General features: G+C 33.2%; 1 long non-coding RNA gene across 1 annotated transcript in view; it reads left to right on the forward strand.

The window, feature by feature from the left end:
- The first annotated feature begins 646 nt into the window (after positions 1-646).
- Positions 647-24,014, forward strand: part of LOC128919859 (uncharacterized) — a 37,148-nt gene continuing 13,780 nt past the window's right edge. The window contains exon 1 of the long non-coding RNA XR_008469996.1: positions 647-2,849. This is a non-coding gene — a long non-coding RNA (uncharacterized LOC128919859). The remainder of the gene's footprint in view (positions 2,850-24,014) is intronic.

Here is a 24,014-nt window from a genome sequence, read left to right on the forward strand (position 1 = left end):
GAAGTTTTCTTTTGCAAAATTAACATATTCTCACAAAGAAAGTACATTGAATTTTTTTAAATTTATTAATGCGCATAACAGTTTATGCAGTTAATAGTTTCTAGTTACCCTTTTATATAGGTTATATACACAAATATAATTTTTTTGTCTAGTATAAACGAATAACCCGTTTTCAAACAAACAATTTATGAGTTGGGATTTGGTTTTCAAGCTCTAGTAACATATTAACTCAATATTGGTGAAAATGGATTTTTGTGATTACAGAGCGTTGGTATTAGGTATTAGCGGTTTTCTTTAGTTTTTTTTGTCAATCTTTCCAACCTTTCATTCTCCTAATTCGTGAGAAATCCGGATGTATTGTTCATAAGCATTGCGTGTCAAATATTTTAACGCCATTCATTTGCATATGAATGTAGTTTATATACATATGTGTATACAATTGTCTGTGGTTATTTTTTTATGCTAAAATATGTACTTAATTTTTTGTTTGTTTATTTCAAAAGCAAAAAGTTGATAGAAAGAAATAAAGAAAGAAATAAAGAAGAAACAAAGAAATAATTCTTGAAATTTGTATATTTCTAAATTTATTTGACATTTGTAAGAGATAAATTCCTTTTGGTTTTACAAAATACCATATATGTATATGTACTTCAATAACCATATAACAATAAATTGCTTTTAATTTTATACATATGTATATATATCTATAAAAGTATGAGTGATGTTTTTAAGCGGAAATTGGATATGTTTTTATTTCTTTAATCGATCTAGCTAATGATACAAAACAAAAGTTTACTAGAAAACAATTTTTTTGGTTAGTAAGGGTTACTTATTGTCTTCAAAATAGATTGAAGAGCGGTTTAGACATTTAAATTGGTGCACGTAGAAATACTTTACCTTGGTGAAAAGACAGCAGGCCGAATTCGCTCAAAATACGCATCTGTGACCGGCAAACTACTATGGAGTAGTAAAATAAATTTATTGTTGTTTTATTCCAGCACTTGCTCAGCACCGCATTTTTGCACGACCACATGAATATGTAGAAGAGTGCGCAAATAAGTGTGTTAACATTGAACCCATCTGTTAAATTTGATGCGAATGTGGCTGCCGGCAATTTCTGGTCGACAACTTACCATACAACCGACCCAAACTGCGTGCATCAGCTGGAAGTTTCTAATGGACTCATTTATATTTGCCTTACTAAGTTGCTCGCTTATTGTTGCTGCAGTTAATTAAATTGTAGTCAAACACTTTTGCACTCTCTTCTGAAAGCTCCAGTCGGCGCATGCTCAAGTATTGGCCACACAAATGAAGTACACTTGGTATTTAAGCAATGAAAATAAAGCTCGTCCATAAACGTAGCAAATTGCTCGGTTAGAGAGTTAATTAAGTTTATTTTAATTTAGTTATTTTGGTTTTTTTATTTCTTTGGTAAAGATAATATCTTCTCTTTTGTTTACTTTACTAGGATATTAAATTGTTATATTGAAAATGTATTTAAAAGAAAATAGTTGAAAAATATTTTTTAAGCTAACTAGTCATCATTGCAAAAAGCGTATTCTCATCCAAATAAAAAAAATAATTAGGGTCTCATCAAACATTATTCAAATGGTTAATAAATTGATTCTTTCTTCCTTCTTCATTCCATATCGATATTTTATTTCTTGAGTCATGTTATGATGAAAAATGTTGAATTGGCTAAAGTGTGGTTTTCATGTGCCAAATTTAATGACAAAGACTCAGCAATTTTCAAAAACGGCAGTAGTGTCATTTTCTATTCTTTTGAAAGTTCTCATTAATTTTACTGACGTATTAGACTGTATTCACTAGGTTGCTTATTTAAAAGTTGCTAATTAACCGTTTTTTTTCTTTGATAATTGCTGTCATTAAATTTGACAAATAAATGTACTAAAATTGTCAGAAATAATATCTCTGATATTAACAATTCAAGTTTTCCAGACAATTTATATTACTTGAGCATAGGTTTTATGCCGAAAATTGCTTAACTCTTCAAAGACTCTTAAATCAAAGATCAGTCAGCCTGAAGGCAGTATTGAATAATAATCGAAAATTTGTCATTTTAAATTCAAAAATATATGTATTTGCTAGAAATTTTTTAAATGCTTTCTTTTATATATCAAGAAGCAAGCAATCTGTGAAATTATTTTAATTAAAAAAATATTCTTTAAAAAGAACGTACAAAGCTGAACTAAAAAGAAAAGGTTTTTCTCAATATTAAAGGATTAAACCGTAACTGCCAAAGAAAAAGCTTACAGAACAAAGCTATAAAAATAACGGAAAATTCCACTTCACATTACCATTTCGACTTCGACAAATTCGAGTTATTTGTACTGTTAATTTGAAAAACACAGATACAAATATAGGCTTAATTGCTGCAAATAAATAAGTTTTTATGTCCAACGGTTTAACTATTGCTTGTTATCGTCTGAATAATGTATATAACAGGCATTAATTGATTTACGAGTGGAGAAGCTGCGTGCAATATAAAGTTTGATGCTGCGGCGCTGAGAATTCGGAATGAAATATCGAGGCAATAACTCCACTAAGCCTCATAAATAGCGTAATAAAAATGTGCAGTATATGTACTTAAATATATATGTGTGTGTGTGTGCGAATTGACAGCTAAAATAATAAACTAATTGATCGCTTAGTTCACTACTCAACGTTTGACACAATGCCCCCGAAGAATTCCCACACGCCAATGTAACTGACAATTGAGCAATAGTAAAGGCGGAAATATTCAAAAACAGCAACAATAAGTACTAATAAAATGTGTAACAAATGTTGAAAATAGCAAAATGATGAATGTTCATTCACAATGCTTGTAGGTAAGTGACAATAAAATGTTCACCTCGCCTTTTATCGCGCCTTTGAGTGTGAACTTTTCGATGCTATGAAAATTAGAACTAATGGTCATGAGGTCATTGAACGATTCGTTGGTTTCGGAAATGAGCAAACATCATGTGTCCTTTTGTTGTTGTTTGTCTCGTGCGTGTAAAGTTTATATGTATTTATTTATATTTACTCTGTCATTCCAATAAGCAGATGCAACTAAACGCATCTAATTAGTTGACACCGTGTCTTGTCTGTATATAAATACTTTCCGTTTGTTTTACTAGTTAGTGTTGTAGCAATCGAATCGCACGCATGCATCCATTCAGCTATGTACTTGTAAGGCGGCTACACAGTTATCGCCCATTGTTTGCTTTGGAGTGCCAACCATCGCGCCATAAATAACATTTTGTTAGATATTAAGTATAATCCATTCGATTTGCACTCAATTATGACATCTCAATATGTGGTAAGCTATGTAGTGCAGTAGCAAAGTGGGACTGAGAAGTATTTTAGTCAAGAAAAAGTTTTCTAGCATTATTGATATTTTCTTGACAAATCTATTATGTACCTGCTCAAATGTACAATATTGAAAAAATATTAATAAATGGATCGATAAATGCCTCAAGAAAGGCTTGACATTAAACAATTTTTTTACATTTTTGTTTAGAGACCGACAAAGATTTTTAATTGCATAATTTAAGTAATGCAATATTTGCTGACAATCTTTCTGGAGCTTCGCAACTACTAATCTACTCATGATTTTGCTCAAATTAGTTTTAGTTTCTTTCCTTTCCATTCCCAATCCATGCCACCACATTTTTTGACTGATTTTCTCCCTCACCTACTAGGACTTACAGGCATTGTTCCACACACAGTGGGAGGTGTGATGAAAACAGCATTCAAGCTTAACAGGTGTCTGTGAGTATACGGGTGCATTTGCCGGTTTCATTGCAGCATTTTCTCCAGCAATACCCAAAGTTGAATTTCGTGTTCCAGTTGTTAAATGTAGCAACGAGAAATGTCAACAGAAAAAAACAGAAATGAAATTTTGTTAACTCTAAACAATGTTGCTGCAAGCGTGAGAGGATATTAGTGTTTCATTGCTGCAATGCTGCCATGATTCGTTCAACCGAAATGCCAGTGGCACTGCAGTCACTTTGGATGTGTGACATAGTCTCATACAAATATTGAAACCTTTCATGCGCATGCAGCTGTATTTAGCTGAGTATGTCTGTGTGTTAGAGACCGTATTTACGCTTTGTCACGGAAATGCAGCAATTATTCTTAGTTGGTGCACAGTTATTGCATACAATATTTGTATTTGTATTTGTTTGAACAATATTTAGCAAAACAGAGCGCGCCGCAACATAATTTGGTCACACATTAAGACGTGAAATTCACTTAATGGCATAATCAAGTTTTTTAAAATACATTATTAAACATTCTAATATGATATTGAAAACGTGATTGCAAGATGCTTAAACGGTGATATCAAAGTTTAATTTTTAGGACAAACACTTTTTAATAGATGTTTTACTACAATGTTACGTATACCACACGTACCACCAGTATAACATACGTATTTGTATTCATTATTATATCCTCATATTACAAATTATTCAGTGAAGTCAAGACTGTTATATAAGTAAGATTCTCAATCTGATTTCCAATTATTAGTTTTTTTATATATTGTATGACATTATTTGCTTTATAGCTTCATTAAAACGCAAAAAGTAAAGACAAAATTTTTTTCTTTGTTCGCTAGTTTCAAGGTTCCATAATTTCTTGTTAAGCCATGTCTTGCCAAAGTATATTCTGCGTTTCTTTAGTAACTAAATACTATTCTGCTTTGTCATGTACATACTCCCACTGGAGATAGTTTTTGCTGTATGTAGGTTAGTGAAATTTGTGACAAGATAAGGCATAGCTTCACTGTAAGTTGGTTGAAGAATGTCTATGAAACGTTGGAATTTAATTTAAATATTTTTATTTTATATATTATATTTAAACGTCATATAATCAGCATGTGATTGAAATTTACTGTCGTCATTTAGAAATGTGTACCACTTTTTTGCTTACATAAATTATAAATTTGTTTTTGATTTCTTTTTTAATAAAAAAGTGCGAAAATATTTCTTTCGTTTCGAGAATTGTCAAAAATTATATATAATTAAAATGCTTTCTTTTAAAGAACTCGATGGCATGGTAGCTGGTAGACGAATACGTGATCGCGCTTGCGATTAGAAGAGAATGACTTGCATGACGATTCTCAGTTTCAGATTAGAATTCTCCATTGCGGAGCCTTTTGTATACCCTCACCTGAGACCTATTGCCAAAAAGTTCTATTAAAAAAATATGGCCTATGGTACTTGGGTTGAATATAGCTTTCCAATGGTAAAAGAATTTTTGAAATCTGCAAAGTAGTTTTCCAGTTTATTCAATACAAACATACATACCAATCTTTCCTCTTTATAATAGTATTATAGATAATTTAATAAATAGAAATTCATAAAAATATGCATAAGAAAATGGTAATGGTAAATGGAAATAGTAATTTCAAATGACAACATGCACACACGTGCAAATATACATATGTACAACTTTAGAGGCTTTCATTTAAGAAATTGCACATTTTTCGTATAAAATGAGACTAGTAAAAGTGGTTTGTCACTCAATCTGTGTCGCTTGCCACACACACACATACACGAGCACTTAAACATGATTTATGCGCTTTTGTAGTTGTATGTGACGCACAAACATTTAGACGCTTGCATTCTAGCAAATCGGTACATTTGCGTCGAGCATAACACCAGACTAATGCTGCGGCCAAACTGCAATAATGGTTGCTTCTCTAATGCTTTCTACCAGCGCACGTCTACTGCCGGACGATGCCACTGGTGTTGGCAGCAAAAAATTGTGGCAATATTTGTGGAAAGCAAACACTTTATGGAAAGTGCTTAGTGCGCTGCAGCTGGTTGGATATGTTGCGGCTATATGTGGTCAATATTAATGCGAATACCCTATACATTAAGCCGAGAAAGTATGAGCAGCAAAATGGTAATAAACAAGCACACATAACATGGTGTTGATACTCTTATGTTAGTTTGCCACAGTTCACATACGGACATGAGCGCACGCAGTCTCACACATATACCTCAGTCAAATAATTATATGTGCATGAACTTTTTGCAAAAAAAAATTAAAGATTACAAAATTGCAAAATATTTCTGAGTATGCCGGTTTGTTATTATTAATGTATACGATATAAAAAACAAAAAATTAACAAATTTCAAAATATTTTTCAAACTATAAAACAGAATTGAAGTTTAGGCTAATAGTAAATATTTATATGTGCATTTTACTATTTTTACCAGTAAAGCCTATACATTTGAGTTTAACTGAAAGAAATGTTTATTTTAATAGACAGTAGAATTGTCTTAATATTTTAAAACTAAATTAAGCCGCTTAATCAGAGAATTAACTACTGACTGTAGAATAGTTATGTAAATATTAGCAAATTCTTGCTTTATGGCTAATTTAAGGCGACGTACTGTCTCAAACTGCTTTCCGTATGGAAAACAGGAGCAGAGAGTTCCCCCCAGAGATCCTCAATTTAGGTTCGAACTCAATGCTGCACATTGTAATACGGGAATTTTCCGGTCCTAAAATATGTTCTTCGTGTGGATTGAAGCGTTGTCGTGCCGATATGTCCAGTTATATGCCATAAATATTGCCTGCAAAATTTTATTAACTCGCTGTTCAAAAGATCTACATTGATATTAGCATTCATTTGAGTGAATATAAAACATGTAGATAGCTTCCCACAGCAGCAAAATGCAGCCCATGAATTCAATGTACCGCTTCCAAAACATCGCTTGTAGTAGGACCGTCGTTCCTGGTGCGAATCTCTCCAATATTTCTTGCAATGACCTGGGTCAACCAAATTTAATTTTTTTTCGTCACTAAAGACTGTATTGTATCACTCATCGGCACGGAATTGGTATTTATTTGCAAACCTCAAATGTGCTTTATTGTGTCTTTCTTTAGCGTTGGTTTAGGTGCCATGGAGGTGTGTTTCAGAAACTGATTTTTATGTATCATTAAGAAAATTATATTTATTGTGATTTTCTGTCTTAACTAGGTCCATATTTGATCGCTGCTTATCAACTCCGCAACTACTAGCCGTCGAATCATCCTTTCGCACCGCTAATTAATGTTGTTTTTCGTCCGCTGCATTGCACTATACCATAATTAGTGGGGTTTTTAAGAAATTTTGAGATACTGTTCCGATGTCGCATTGCTCTAGAGCCATTTAGGAACCAAAAGCAGAAATGCACATATAATTATTTGACTGGGGTATATAAAATATACATATTTACATACATGTACTTAGCATTTTCGTACAGCCTTACAGTTATATTATTGCCACGCCGTGTAGTGTAATTCATTTTGTTAAAAGTTCTTTGCCTATCGCTCCATTTGAGGCGCGTACATTTTAATAAATAATTAAATTATATGTATATGTTTAAAATATAGAGTTAATTACTATTTTATAGGTCAGCACTTACAATGAACATTGTATTGAGCTTGATTACTCATACGCTGTGGTGGTCCTACGCTTCAAAGGTAAAAGTACACTTTTCAACACGAATACCGATGAATTTTGACACATAAAAGACAAATTCCAGCATAAATATTCACATACAAATAAAAAAAGAAATTCAGCATAGCTTTCAATAAATGTTTTGCTTTTGTCAGCTGTTTTGAACTCAGTATTTTCCCCTTTAACAGCAATGTGATTTATTTGTGCTTTTGTGTATTGACATAGCATGACGGTTGTGGTCATTCGAATACAATTACGTTGAGTATTGAACAATTGTATTTGTATTCTGTTGAATGGTAGTTTACATACTTAAGACCATGTAATCGCTGGACATACGAAGAAAATAAAAAAAAAACAAAAAGGTTCGAAATATGATTTTAACAATAGCAACTAAGATGAAACTGAGCCGAGTGAATACTAAGAAATGTGAATTTATGTTGTTTATCTATTATCAATGACAATATTTTCATGACACTTCATTAGTTATACATAATTTTATATATAGAGGATGATGTAGTTTAGAACACTAAAACCATATAAATCAATTCTACATAGAACACTTCAGTCCACGCGAAAAATATATATTCTTATATATTGAATGAGTCCGAAATGATGCATACTTTTGAAAACCAAAAATTTAGCTAATGTTTAAACTTTAATCATATTTAATAGTTCTTAATTCAGTTGCTGTTTTAAAGTTCTCTATTATGAACATCTCATTTCAATACGTTTTTTACTATATTTTTACGTTTTTATTCCTATATTCGATTCTGTTTTTAAGCTCACCAATATCCAGACAATCCACTCGAAGCATAAATTGCTCCATTCAAAAGCATACTTTATCTCAATAATATCTGACACATGCTCTCTTCTAGAGATAGTAAGTCCGTCCGACCTACATAGACATAAGTGTTTTAACCACAATATGAATACCCGTATGCAGTGACAGTAAGTTTTTGCTTTTCTTTTAATTTTATTTTAGGAGCAAAGCTGCATAACCAACCGACAGCCTTGACTACACTGTACAGTTGAACAGTTTAGCGGATGTGTGACATATTGAATTGCTGCAAGCACACTTGCTTGCAACACAAATTATGGCAGACAAGCCGAAAAGTTTATACTCAACTTCCGTGCGTCAGCAAATACAAGTGGAGCCATGTGTGCTTATAAGTATAAGTTGTTTGTGTGAGTGCGTGCGAGTAAGAAATCTGTCTGCGAAAGGTGAATATACAAATGTGTGTGATATATATGTATAAAAATTTAAACGTTTCAAGAAAGTGTGTTATATGTATGTTTGTATATGTGTATGAGTGTGTGTCAGTTCAAATTTGTATTTGTTCTCTGTGTCAGTTCTCCATGTTCACAGCTTTGAAAAGTATGCAATATGTTACAAGTTATTCCTGTCGCTCCCTTGACATACCTCATCCTGTCGAACTTGAGTGAAATAAAATACCGAATGGAAGGTATTCAAAGCATTTGTGCCATTACCTACAAAACACTCGTACATTTGCTCCGAAGACTAGAGTTTGTCTAACAGACAACTGCTGTTACTGCTATGTTTTCGACGCTTCCGCAAGCCACTTCTTCTGAGTTGCCCTTCTTGTAATGTCACAGAGGCCGTCAAGCTAAATGTTACATTTGTCAAAGGTGACTTTGGTCTTTTTCATGTGCTCCACAGTGTCTTGACTTTAGAATGCTTTTGTTAACGTTGTTGTTTTCATATTTCAAACAAAACAATGAAGTAGCAAACGAGCGGAAAATATTTTTATTGTCCACATAGCTTAGTGATATTTATTACAATTGTAACAGTTGTGGACCAGCGACATACGGGCACACGCGTTCTTGTATATACTACCGTACATAGTATTTCCGGAATGTAGAGTATGTGCAGGCGCCGCTTGTTTCTGCTAAAGTGCGCCACTTAGCTTTCTTTTGTTTTTATTTTTGCAAAGTTCGCATAAAGTTTCGTATTTGAAATATTTTATTGTCTTTGAGCTTTTTATAATGGATTTCGAAATTTTCAATACCTTTCAGTTTCAAGAAGACTTTGAAGTTCTTTAAACTTCGTCTCAATAGTAGCCTGCTTTAAAATTTCTTCATCAGCGTAACGTATGTTTTTTTGATAAATTATGTACTGACTCCCTAACCTCCCTAACTCGAGTCATCATAATCCAGGTAAGAACTTTGAGATAGAGAGACTTCGAGTTATGGAAGATAATTTGTATGAAATTTGGGTTGTATTGACAATTCAAGAGTTCGGGTTAAGAGGAACTCCGAGTTATAGAAGTTCAAGTTATGGGAGTTCAACTGTTATTACAATTCTGTTACTCTTTTGAAGATATATCTACCGATACTGAACGTCAGCCTACGGTTTTTCTAATAGATTAGTGGAGCTACTTATTAAATTTTAGATACCTCGAACACTAATTCTAATTGATTCAATTATTTAATTGGTTACGCTAATAGTATAATTTTCAAAAAATTTTTCTGTATATGTATCCTTTTTCCCAAAGCACAAAAAACAAAAATTTGTGTCTACGTTATGAAATTGTATGTCTTCCAAATTTTAGAGAACAGAAGCACCATCAAGCTTTATTTGCTAATAGCGCTTTTACACAGCCAAATTAATTAATCAACTAAAATTTTTATTGAGAAACTCTTTTTGCCCTTCATAAGAAGTTGGTAAGTTTCATCAGCTGATTGATATTTTTAGCAGCAACATCTACCGTCGTGTAGTATTAATGCTATTTAAAAAAAATACAGCCAATCGCAGACAAATAGTGTATATACATTTAATTATAAATACGAAAGTCCATTATTTCTCCAACTATGCTCAGCTATATATGTATGTATTAAACTGTCTGTCTGCGTATTCAAGTTTAATAAATTTTAAATAGAAAATCTCAACAACTGTCAGTTTCTACGTCAAAAGTATGGTGATAATACAGGATGTGTTTTATTTATTCAATTAATTTGGTAATTTTTTTATTCACAATGAATTTAATATTGCATAAATTCCAACAGCTTGGCGGATTTCAGGGGATTTCTGTCAAAATTAGAATACAATTTATGGAAAATATTTTTGATATTTGTGCACGATGCTAACCGCTACTCTAGAGAACACTGTAAGCATCATGATAAATGTTTTAAAATTTTTCAAAAATTTCTCCATGTATCTTGTGACTTACGAAACAGAGCCGTATATTTCAAATAATATGAATAGTTTTTCTCCAAGTTTCACAGCATCAATATTTATATTCTCTCTTGTAATAGACAGTAAGTGCTTTTTAATGTATTACGTATAATCGTTCTTATTTTTAAGACACTTTTTGTAGTTTTTCACAACGTTCGTCGTTAGAAGTAGATATAATGGCGAAAATTATGGTTTTACGCTGCATTTTCTATTATCTTAGTATAATAACGCTGTATTAGTAGTACGTGTATGTGTGTTGTTGCAATTTAAAAGCAATAATTGTTGCAAACATAATACATTTATGCAATTTAACACATTGTATTTATTTACCCACAACCCATGAACACTTCCTGTCTACTTTAATGGTCTGAGCGACTGCAACGAATGACAATCATTGTGCGCACTGAAGTCCCGTTTGGCGCGCGGCCTAAGTTTGTGACAGTGTCGTATAATTTATGCCACACAAGCGTTAAACTTTTACACGCAGCATTAGTCAGGCGCATTTGACAAGCCGTCAATGGCTCAGCGCTTAGTTCCATTTCCAAGTTGAATTTAAATACTTTTGAGAGGCATTCGACTTGACATTTGGCTTCCATTTGTGGGTTGAAGTGCGGTGACATGAAGTGATTTGATGTGATGTGGCGAGGGGCCCGAAGGCGGGTAAACAAAAATAGAATCGGCGGTGTCGCTCAACTAGTCGCTTTCGGTCGCAGCAATTGCTGTTGACATTTGGCGCGCAAGCTTTGACACTTGAAGTTGTGCGCGGTGCAATGCTAAAAGCCAATTATATGTTGACAAACACTTAAATGTGCTTGACATTTGCCGCGACATGAAGTTGCGAATCAACAATAATTTAATGAAAACAATAACAACGGTGGATCGTATACATATACATTTTCGTATGAGTATGTATGGTGAGTAATGAAGAGCTAACCACGAACGGAAGAAGCTAAATAAATCTGATAATATGTTACACATATACATATCACTGTGGATATGCATATATCTCTGACGCTGAGTTGTGTGTGCTCGCAGAATGTACATTTCGTCATGGTTGACCACAAATTAAATTACACCGAAGAGTATAAAGCATAAGTCTAAAAGTCTACAGCAATGACAATGAACACACGAGCACGACAAAGTGAGGACAACGGCGGCAGCATGTGGTGCGAACAAGCTGAAGTTGGCCGCTAAATCGGAAAGTGAGCTGGAGTAGAAAGTAGGCGAGGGATGGTGCTGAGAAAACGCTTCATCCCCAACTGCACATACACACACACATTCAATCGCGCAAATGTGAACTGAGCTATGGATTTGTTCGGAATTTGAGTCGCTCAGCGGATTGAAAGGGATACATTTTTCAGTCGCCAACAGCATGGATAAATTCCAGTTTATGACATCGGGCCATTGCATATATACATACATACATACATTGCTTGCTTCGTTGTGTATCGCTTGGTTGTGTGATCTATCGGCATCTATAGTGCCTTCCTTTGCTTACCATCCTACTCAGGCTGTATATGTGAATGGAATAATTAGCGCGTTTTGCTCAAATGTAGTCATCAATGTAATTCCTTAAATGTTTGCTCTCGTTAAATGTTTACCTCGTTGTTGACGAGTTTTTGCTATTGTTTGGAAAAGTTATTTTAACAATAGTCCCCCTTAGCTTAATTAGGGTCTCTTAAAATAATATTGAGCACTTAGCAAGGGAAATGCGGAAAAGCACAGGAGAAAAGAGATTGCGATTTTAAAGTATTTACAAACAAGTTTAATTATACTACCTATTGCCACACAGACAGGCAGGTCTGTATGTATTTTTACTCTCATATATTCTTTTTATGTGTTTTTGCGCTAATTAATTGACAGCTTGTCGTCCACATTTTTATATTTTATTAACATATCGCTGAGTTAAGTAGTCGTAAGCCTTATAGCTGAGTTGACAATTAATACCTGGATCGCACGGCTGTTCTACCGCTGCGTGTGCTTAACAAACCAACTAAGGTTTTTCACAACTAGAGCTTTTAACTGTGTTTGGCAGGAACGAACGAGATACGAGGGCTGCTATATATATTTCTGGCCTAATAATGAAAATAGGAATATTTATCAACGAAAATGGTTTTATTGTTTTTCAAAATATTCTCCATCAAGATTTATACACATTTGCATGCGCTCAAACCAATTTTCGAAGCACTTTTTTGAGCCTTGTTTTGAGCGATTGTCAAATTGTGCGGGATCCAACGAGAACAAACCTTTTTTACGGCCAGGTGTTCATGCAATATCGAATGTATGCTGGTGGGGGAAATGCATAGGCATGCCTCTATCTGAAGGTATGTTACAAGACGGTCTTGCATTATCAGTTCACGTACGGCATCGATGTTTTCTGGCACAACGGCTGTTTTTGGACGACCCTCACGGAATTCGTCTTTGAGCGAGCGTCGGCCATGATTGAATTCGTTGTACCAGTTTTTCACAGTGCTATAGGATGGTGCTTCATAGCCATACAAAGATTTTAGTTCATCGATGCACTCTTGTCGCGATAATCCATATCGAAAGTTGTGAAAAATGATCGCACGAAAATGTTCACGAGTTAATTCCATTTTTTGGCCGAGATGAATTTTTTAATTCTCTGTAAATAAAACAATTCACGATTAAATGACAAAACGTTCTGAGTGATGTTATGCTAAAAAATGTCAAACTTTCCAATGGAAATGTCAGATTGCACCTGGCAACACTTAGTGTTGCCTAGGCCAGAAATAATATATAGCAACCCTCGTATACTTATAAATAGTCTTTTATTAAATTAAATTTTATTGATACTGCGCCTTAACGTTGGCATAATATCTATTTTTATTCCTTTGTTACTTCATTAAATTTCGTAAGGATTTATTTAAAAAAAAATTTATCGCTTAAAAGGATTTGAAACGGTTTTCAAATGCGTTTCAAAATGATTGAATTTTTACCAGTACAAAGTGAAATAAATTAAAGTTTACTTTTTGAATTAATAACTTTTGCAAAAACTAAAATGCAGAAACGCCAAACGCCACCCGCCGGCACTTAAAAATATTTCCAAAATAAAATAAAAGCATTCGAAGCGAGTCACCGTAATTATGAAGTGGCTGCAGGCAATTTAGTGTGCAGTTGCAAAATAGTGTCAGTTGGAAAAGTAAACAAAGAAAGAATTGCTGAAGTGTGCAGTGCACTGTTATTGTACGGACACGCAGTGTTATTGCTTGCATTTACTACTCGGCGTGACAGACATTTTTCGCTTTCGTAGAAAAGAGGTGCTGACGAGTGCAAAAAAACTCTATGTTGGTCCGCAGTAAATAATAAATACGAGCACGCTCGCCACTGCAAATACATATCTATATAATGTACATACAGATGTGGGTACACAGTCATAAAGTACCAGAGCATCCCACTGATGACTTTGATGAATACTTAAGTGACAGATTGCCAGAGAGTACACATCAAATGGTGTCATATGATGCTTTCTAAAAATATGATCATATGATTTATTCCCGTTAAAGTTTCTATGGAAACGCTATGGAAAATTAAGTAAAATGGTATTTGGTATATGGGCATTTTCGCCATGTCGAACATGACAATCGTACACCTTTCAACTAAAAAAAAAGTTGAACTAAAATGTTTTTTTTTTTAATTTTGACATTAGGATTTTTTAATAGCCCTTCATTAGCTCTACATTTAGTGTTAAGGTTGATTTTGGAACGGTTTCATTTTCAAGATAATTGCAAAAAACCAAGGCATTCGCACGGAACAAAAAATTGAAGTTGTTTTTGGGGACAACGATTGAAACGGCGATTTCAGCGAATAGTGAGGCAATATTCAAATGTTTTTGATTGTAGAACGTTGTGAATGGATGCCTTTAAAATTGTTATGAATTTCACCAAAAAATAATTTATAGTTTTTTATACTCTCGCAACAAAGTTGCTAGAGGGTATTATAGTTTTGTTCACATAACAGTTGTTTGCATAGGGTTATATATATTAAAGTGACAAAAAAGAGTGAAGAATGGAGTTCAAATCCGGATGTCTGTCCGTCCGTGCAAGCTGTAACTTGAGTAAAAATTGAAATATCTTAATGAAACTTGGAACACGTATTCCTTGGCACCATAAGAAGGTTAAGTTCGAAAATGGGCGGAATCGGACCACTGCCACGCCCACAAAATGGCGATAACCAAAAACACATAAAGAGCTATAACTAAGCCATAAATAAAGTTATGAAAATAAAATTTGGAACATAGGATCGCATTACAGAGGGGTACATTTGAATGTAATTTTTTTTGGCAAAGTGGGTGTGACCCCGCCCCCAAATAGGTTTTTTGTATAAATCTTGCAAACCAATTAAGCTATATAAACCAAACTTCTGCAGTCGTTTCTTTTAGCCGTTTCCTTATACAGTCCAAAAATGAAAGAAATCGGATAATAACCACGCCCACCTCCCATACAAAGGTTAGGTTGAAAATTACTAAAAGTGGGTTAACTCACTAACGAAAAACGTCAGAAACACTTAATTTCACATAAGAAATGGCAGATGGAAGCTGCACTGGAAAAAGGGCGGTGCGTCGTCCACTTATGGGTCAAACACCATATCCCAGGAACTACTCGACCGATTTCAATGAAACTTGGTTTGTAATAGTTTCCTTACATCCCAATGAAATGTTGTGAAAATAGGCCAAATTGCTTTACAACCACGCCTACTTCGTATATACCACAACTTTGAAGACGATCTGAATCGTTTACTTTACTATATATAAAGTAAGCACTAGTGAAGATATCGGTGCAGAACTTTGCACAAATACTATGTTTATAGTGTGGCACCCCCATTCTAAAAATCGCCGAAATCGGAAAATAGGTTTTTAAGGCCCATATATCGAACACGAGGACCTTGGTGCTTCTAACCTAATATTATGGTTTCCAACTTTCAATGGACTTTATACAATATATATGACGAATATGTGGGTCAAATTGTGTATTATATAATATTAATAAAGTTAATTAAATAAATTGCGAGAGTATAAAATGTTCGGTTAGCCCTTCCTTACTTGTTAATTAAATATTTACCACATTCGCACGGGACATGTCGCACGGGACATTTTTTTCCATCATAATATTTATGTTGATTTTTGTGTTATAATACGCAATTATTTAACAACAAGTCCAATAAAATGGCTTAAAATGGCTTATAAAATGTATTTAATTTTTTATTTTAACTAATATCCAACGAGAAACACAACAAAAATTCTATAGTATGAAATGAAAATAGTATTATGAATGTGAAATACAGTTTTTTTTCAGAAAATGCTGCCCTCGGGTATAAAAATTTTTGGATTTCGTTATCTGCTAGACTTTCCTTTTGATAACTGCTCCCACTCCATCGACGGCTTCTTGCAAAAAAAAATTATATTCTAATGAAGACTATTTTAATTATTTTATAAAATCAACCAGGCTTGATAAGATAAATTTGATTTCAAACTGAGAGCAGTAACCTTAAAAAAAATAAATATTTTAGAAAGCAACTAAAGGATTTCTTAATTTTAGTTAAGAGATTTATCAAGAAAATAATATGTCATGCGTTAACTTGTTACTTTTAAAAGCAAACGCATATGTTCTTATGCATTTTATTTTGCTCTTTGTACCCTTATAAACGTTTTACACCATGAAAAAAATTAATACATGATATGTTTCTTTAACAATTTTGACGAAAAAACAAATGCTGTAGAAAAATCGAAATGAGAAAAGTAGCTTCTACGCGACTTGGCTTTCGCATATCTCGTAATTTCTTATGAGTTAATTTAAAATTAACTTAATATAAATAAATTTAAATATTTTTCTATGAAAATATGCAAAAACTTTGTAATTCTAATAATGTTTAATATTTTGTCTGTGCTGGACCTTCTGGCGGAAATGCGCATACGCAATTTTTTATTGCTGGTAGCCCTGCACATAGATTTTGTAAACAAAAATGGTATTTATAAACTTAATAAACAACACTACAAATTCGTAGCTGTTGTAATTATATTTTTGAAAATATTGTATTCATACGATTTAATTTTATTTCCTGTTATCCACAAATTCCCCTAGCCCTTGCCATTTCCGGTCTTCTTCTTTCCACTTTGCTGAGTAAGTAATTATCAAAGTTGACGCTTATCCGCATCTTATTTTCGTAAAAAAACGTAAATAGAAAGTGTACCAAATTAAATGCTCGTCCAAACAACAACAAGTGTGTTTTGGTTGACGGATGTGACTCTTACAAAGGTATACGAACGGAAGTTTCTTCCGCAGAAAAATATTTCACTAGCATCGCTTAAACAGGAAGTGTCAAAACTTACTTAACTACAACATCAATGAGAATCACACAAATTTTAACCAAACTGTTGAAAACAACAAACTCATATTTATGTATACCATTGCTTTTTATCACCTGTAAAACAAGTGGTCCGAACGAATTTATTTGAAATTATTTCCTAATTGTATTAAAGTTACCTCGGTGAAGTCAGAAATAAAAGATATTATAATTGTTATTTATATCGTTTTACATAAAAAAAATTAATAAGAATTTATATATAGACATATTTACCTCCTCTACATTTCATAAGTTTCAGTACTTCAAAGAATTATTCACTTCGAATACTTTGTCCACTGAAAATTATGAAAATGCAATAACCAAAACCCACCATAAAAGCTTATTGAAACATTTAATGACAACTCGTCCTTATCTTTAACTGCAAGATCAAACAAAGTTAACCTGGACGTTGTTTTTATTTACTTTGATTTATTAACATAGAAATGTACGTGTAATTGTGTGTGTTTGTCTAGTCGACTTGTGACTATAAATTCCACAAAGGATGGCATTCATTAAACATAAATGTAATTAATTTGTATCGTTAATTAAATGTGACATTTTGTGTCGTAATTAATGCTCACCAAATATTACAAGACCAAATATTAAATAGATAACACTAACGGAGGTGAAAGTGTTGAAAAGCATTTGTGTGTGTTAATTAATATCAAGGGTTGTTTATTGTAAAGGAAGCTAGCTTCAAATCTCTGTATAATATCAAACTTTCCCATACAACCTAAATCTCTGATGTAATTACTACGAAATAGTGATAAGAAATTTATTCAGATTCTTACAAGAAATCCAATCTTAAACTTTCGTAAAAGATTTCCACAAAGATGTACAGCACTAAATTTATTGATATAATTAAGCAAGTAATATTTTTAAAAATTATTTATTCCATGAATAAACAAATTTTTGGGGTTCTTTAGTCACTTGTATAATTATTACCTAATACAAAATTTACTAGAATACAATTTTTATGAATGCCTCTCTAAAGGCTCGAAAAATACCATCATATTATTTAAGTACAAATATGTAAACTGATTGCAGACATTTTAAAAAATATTTTCAATTTTAAGGCTCCTTAAACGATATTTATTTGATATTCTTATTGTAAATATTAATTTATCTTATGTTAAACATTAATTTGTATATGTGAGGAAGTTTTACTTGAAAAAGTTTATATTTACTGAGCATTAAAGCACTTACCTTAAGTGGTACTTCACTTAAGGCGCCTGTAGATATGCTATAATTTTTAGTATTTGTGTATGCATACATGTTGGTAAATAAATTCTTAATAACTTTAGCCTTTTGCTTGCAATTTTATCTTATGTAGACACTATAACAGTAAAACGCCAATTAACTTAAACCTGAACCAGATCTATAAGTGAAAAACTACACTGCCTCTCAATGAACTTATGCTTCACAACTTTAACAAAATTTCTGCTACTCAATAAAACAGCAGCAAAATGCAATATTGAGCTGGTGGCGTAAAAGTTTTCTTGTTATAAAGGTAATTACTTTTTTTTCTTAACCCTGCTTTACTGACAACACTTAACACTGCTTTGAAACATGTTATGCGCTTGTTTAGAAAACATGTAATAGACTTGCGAACAACATTTTGTGATGTAGCGTTTTTTCAAATTTTTTTGTAAATACTGGCAACATATTTTACACTTCAGTTCAAACTTCAAACTTATTGTTGATATTTATACCGAGCTAAAACAATTTACACACAAACATACACACATGCGCTGCAAAACAGTTTCAGATTTACTCTAACTTTCAATATTTTGTTTTGTTGTTCTGCGTTTACTGTGTACTTTCGTTGTTCGTTGCATGATTCGAGTACTAGTGTTTATGTGTATGAGCAAACATTAAAAGTTTGTAATATTATTCATATATTTTGACATCTGAGAGGGATAAATAACTTATTTTATGCGCCCAAATTGATTACATTATGTATTAAAATACAACAACAACGAGTGCTAAAATATTTGATTTCCGTGGTTGATGCGATTTTGGAATATTATCTGTTTGAACGAAATCTTTTTCGTTTTAGTTTGTGTTTACTATGTGATTGTTGTCTGTTTGCTTTCTTATTTTGTGACGTCCTAACAGTATCACGTTAATTTTTTTCAGTGTCACATTTAATTTTTTTGTAATATAACAGGATATGTTAAAAATATTACAACATCCGAAAAAATGTCCACTTCCGTTGCGTGTAATACATATTCAAGCATAATATTTTACATGAATATGAGCTTAATAAATACAAACAACACACACATATATTTATATTTACTTATTATCCGCTTGTTTCTTCATGTACTTACTTGATTGTTTAATGTGTGCTTCGCCCATCCATTCACATATTTGCTGAAACACGTTACTCATACGCCCTGTGTGTCCGACAGTGTTTCATTTGGTTTTCGAGAGTAGTGCACATACAAGGACAGTATTGATATTATATTTATGTATATATGCCGAAAGTAAACCTTTAAGCTGCTATAGCGAACTGAACATACATACGCATATAGATATGTAAGAGTACACAAACGGACTAAAATTGATTGTGTGCTATTGGGTCAGTTATCAAAGGTGAATGGTTCATGCTGGTATGCCTAAAGATTGATGTCAATGTAAATTTATTGATTGAAGTATGCTTATGTAAAACACTGCAGACAATTAATTAAAGGTTAACACTTGCATACACACTTTCGTTTAGAATTTCTAAGAAAATATATAACATTTTAGAGCACTTTTCTACTGGTTCGGTATTCAATATTGAAGCGGTGGTTCCCTCTAAGTTATATATATAAATAACAAGTAAGGAAGGGCTAAGTTCGGGTGTAACCGAACATTTTATACTCTCGCAATTTATTTATTTAATTATATAATAGACAATTTGATCCACATATTCATCATATATATGGTATAAAATCCATTAAAAGTTGGAAACCCTAATATTAGGTTAGAAGCAACGAGATCCTCATGTTCGATATATGGGGACTTGAAAACCTATGGTTCGGTTTCGATTTTTAGAAAGGGGCTGCCACACTATAAATGCAGTATTTATGCAAGGTTCTGTTCCGATATGTTCACTAGTGCTTACTTAACATTTTGCAAAGTAAACTATTCAGGTCGACTTCAAAGTTCCGCTATATAGGAAGTAGGCTTGGTCGTGCACCGATTTCAATCATTTTCCACACGTGTCATCAGGGTATCGAGAAAATATTATATACCGAATTTCATTGAAATCGGTCGAGAAGTTTCGGAGATATGGTTTTTGACCCATAAGTGGGCGGATCCACACCCATTTAAAATTTTGTATACTAATTTGGGTGGAGCCCTTCTGTACCTTCTTTATAGTGAAATTTAAGGTTCCTGGTGTTTTCCCTTACTGCGTTAAAGCATTTTTAGTAGTTTTCAACATAACCTTTCTATGGGAGGAAGGCGTTGTTTTAATCCGATTTCCTCCATTTTTGAAATGTATTAGGAAATGCCTGAAAAAAATATATCATAATTTTTACTCAAGTTACAGCTTGCACGGACGGACGAATGGACGGACGGAGACAGACATCCAGATTTGAACTCCACTCTTCACTCTAATCACTTTGGTATATATAACCCTATATCTAACTCGTTTAGTTTTGGGTGTTACAAACAACCGCTATGTGCTAAGGTATACATTAAATTAGTAAATCTTTCCAAAGACCAAATTTCATAGTTGTCTTTATCTTGGCTTTGGTGACGATATTGATTACCTTCTTCACAGCCAGTCATGTTCTTTTGCAAAGTTCGATGTTGATTTATGTTACGCAGCATGATGACAACTAACACTACTTTTAATTGCAAGTGAATGGGGATAGTCCAGCAATTTAAAATAGTCTGTGAGATAATTGAATACGTCATCCTGGTTTGTAGCTGTGTCAACTCTCCTTTAACGAAATTCTAAAATGTCGCATTAAGATCAAAGAAATCCTTGTTTTTTTTACCACCAATATAGGTCATTTAATCAGCCATTTATGTTTATTACATTATGGTCTCATGTCATGGAAAACACGATGAATAAACTCCTCTTTCGAGGCCATGAAGTGACATAAACCCGTTAAAAATGTTATTAATCCATCGAGGTGTCAACTGTGTCGCTACCATTTTCAACTATTTCTACAATCGCAGTATGATATTGTTGGAAAAACACTCGTATGTTATTTGTTAATTGGCGATTATTTATGTGTCGCCACAAATTAGATCATTTTGGGAATGTGATTAGTTCGTCAGCAACAGTTGATCCAGGAATAGTCTGGCGAAAATCACCTGCCAACAGAATCATGGCTTCAACAAAAATATTTTCGTTGTCGCGTAAATCTTTTAAAGTCCTGTGCAGTACCTATAGCGACTTGAATATCTGGAAAATATTCTTTATAGCTCTTTTTTTGGCGATTTTGCAGACTGGTGTTTCGTTGATTTGCAATTTAGGAGTAATTTCAAGGCCGAATTGCCACTTGTATGCCTATTAACAGGTGCCAAGTTGCCCCTATTCCTATTATAACTGGGCGTAGAAAATGAGTGAATTCGGTTCAGGAATTACATCAAACCTCATGTACTATATATGCTGATTTTCGTTATTCTATTGGACTTTATTTCAAATTGTGTGCAATAAAATTATATCAATAAATTGCGAGAGTATAAAATGTTCCCTATGCCTTCCCTACTTGTTACAAATTGTTTTGAGCTATCGACACAGCCTTATACAATTGAACAATGATAAAAATATTTTAACAAAGCAGCAATGACAACTTTCAAAATATTATTATTTTTTGTTTTGTTTTTTATAATTTTGTGGTCAATTCAAATAAAATCAAATTTTTGTTATCTTCCTCCAAATTTTTCGATATATACTTACTTTCTAATCCTTCCCTGGCCTTCCATAAATATTTCAAAACTAAAATTTGCCAGATCGGTTTGGCCCTTCTCGACTTTTTTCGAGACTAACGACACAAATTGTTTGGGGTGATTAGAAAGTTGTGGATTTAAGACTTTTTTATGCAATTTTTCTAATTTTTCTCTCCTTATATCCATCGAGGTACCTCTAAAAACATTCTAAACATTCAAGTTTTCTAACTTCACAAATCAATAATAATGTTTTCTATGCTATGCGATCTGTATGTATTATCAGCTTCTATCGTTACAGCGTATTTATCGATTATCTTCAGCTCTCATATTTATTAGTGACACCGTTTCGAATTTCAAATTCTAATTTATATCCTCTCATTACATTTGCTCGTTTGTCAAGACCAAAAACAAAACGGCGCAACGGTAATTTCTGTGCGAGAGCAATCAAGGATTAAATTGGCTGTGAAAAACTAAAAAGCAAGCATCTCATCGTGGCCCCGCCAATGCCAATAAAGTACAATACTAACTTAATAATTTGCTCAAATGAGAATTTATATCACCCACATTTGAGAAGAGAAGTCGCGCAGTGGTCGAAAAAATGGCGCAAAAAGGAGATCTGTGCGCAATTGTTTCGCAGGTTAACCGAGGGCAAGTTATTGGCAAGAAATTGGAAGAAATAAGATAAAATTTTATTTCAACATAAATTAGGCGAATTTTAAGTATTCACACATACTTGAACTGTGTCTTGTTTGTGTGTTTGTTTGCCACCTTCCCTTGCTCGTTTGCCGTGGGCTTTAATGTTCTTTTGATTTGGAGTTTTTGTTTGTATTTACAGCTTTGCTCTCTCTCTCACACAGTAATTTGAGTAATTTAGCGCTATGATCCTTTGTGTGGGAGGAGTCGTCGACGCTTGGGAAATTAACTACGCCCCATTATGTTTGTCTACATTTTGCATTAGCACCATGCAGGCACGTTACACTAATTTTTACATATACACAGATACACACAAACACTCATATACAAACATATGAAATGAATAAAAAATGAGGTTGACTTTTTTAATAAAAGCGCGCTGGCGTTGAAGCTCAAACGTAGCGATGAATTATTTCCCGGCTTTTGCCCCATTTTTGACGTTTTATTCATCAGCTTTATTTCTGCTTTTTCCACTTTTTGTCGGCTTTCGCTGTTATGTACATCGAAAGAAAGTTGTATTTGGATGTTTTTTATATGCAAGGAGGATAAATAATTTTTGACCCTAGAATCTTTACTTATGTCAAGCAATGTTTTAATATTTGGGGAATTTTGAATTACATGTTCTAATATTCCCTAGACTTGATATTCATATATAAGCCCAAATTCCATTTTTGTGAAAGGTCGGTTAGACCCCAAAAACCTCCGTTAATCTCTTAACTTTAAAAAGTGTTCGGTTCTTCGATGTCATGAAATAAGATTCAATGCCGGTATAAATCCACACCGATAGGTTGGTGAATAGTTGTTACTCCGCATAAATCAATTATACTTTCAATGAAAACATGCTGACTGAGGACTGAGTATTTTATATTTTAATTGTAAATATGCAAATCAATAACACTTTTCACAGATAATACATAAGTATTTTCACAACAACGGAAATAATTTAGATTATATCGCCTCTGAGGATGCAATACGAGGTTTTGTACGCATTTTAATTTTAGCACAGTAAACGCTAATTTATCAAGTGTAACCCCTTAACATACTACTTACAAAATGACCCTTTTTTCCTTGCTTCGAATGGCAAGTGTAAGAAAGGAAAACAATAACCGAGTGAGAACAACAAAGGACAATTGACCTTCTACAGTGCCAATGTAATAATTTGCGCTGCTGAGAGTGTGTAGTCAGCTCGAAAATATAGAAGAGAGTCGGAGAACCGATACTATTTAGTAAGGAAAAGTAAACCATGCTAATAACCAGAAAAAAGGTAATACATAAATCGAAAAAATTCAATAAACAATCGACTCAAGGATTATTCCAAAGCTTATGGGTACAAACATACATGCATACACTTATAACTGCGAATATACCCTTCAGAAAATGTGAACTTTGAACATTTTTTTGGTTCTAAGTTTG

This window comes from Zeugodacus cucurbitae, chromosome 2, assembly GCF_028554725.1.
Source record: "Zeugodacus cucurbitae isolate PBARC_wt_2022May chromosome 2, idZeuCucr1.2, whole genome shotgun sequence".
Lineage (NCBI taxonomy): Eukaryota > Metazoa > Arthropoda > Insecta > Diptera > Tephritidae > Zeugodacus > Zeugodacus cucurbitae.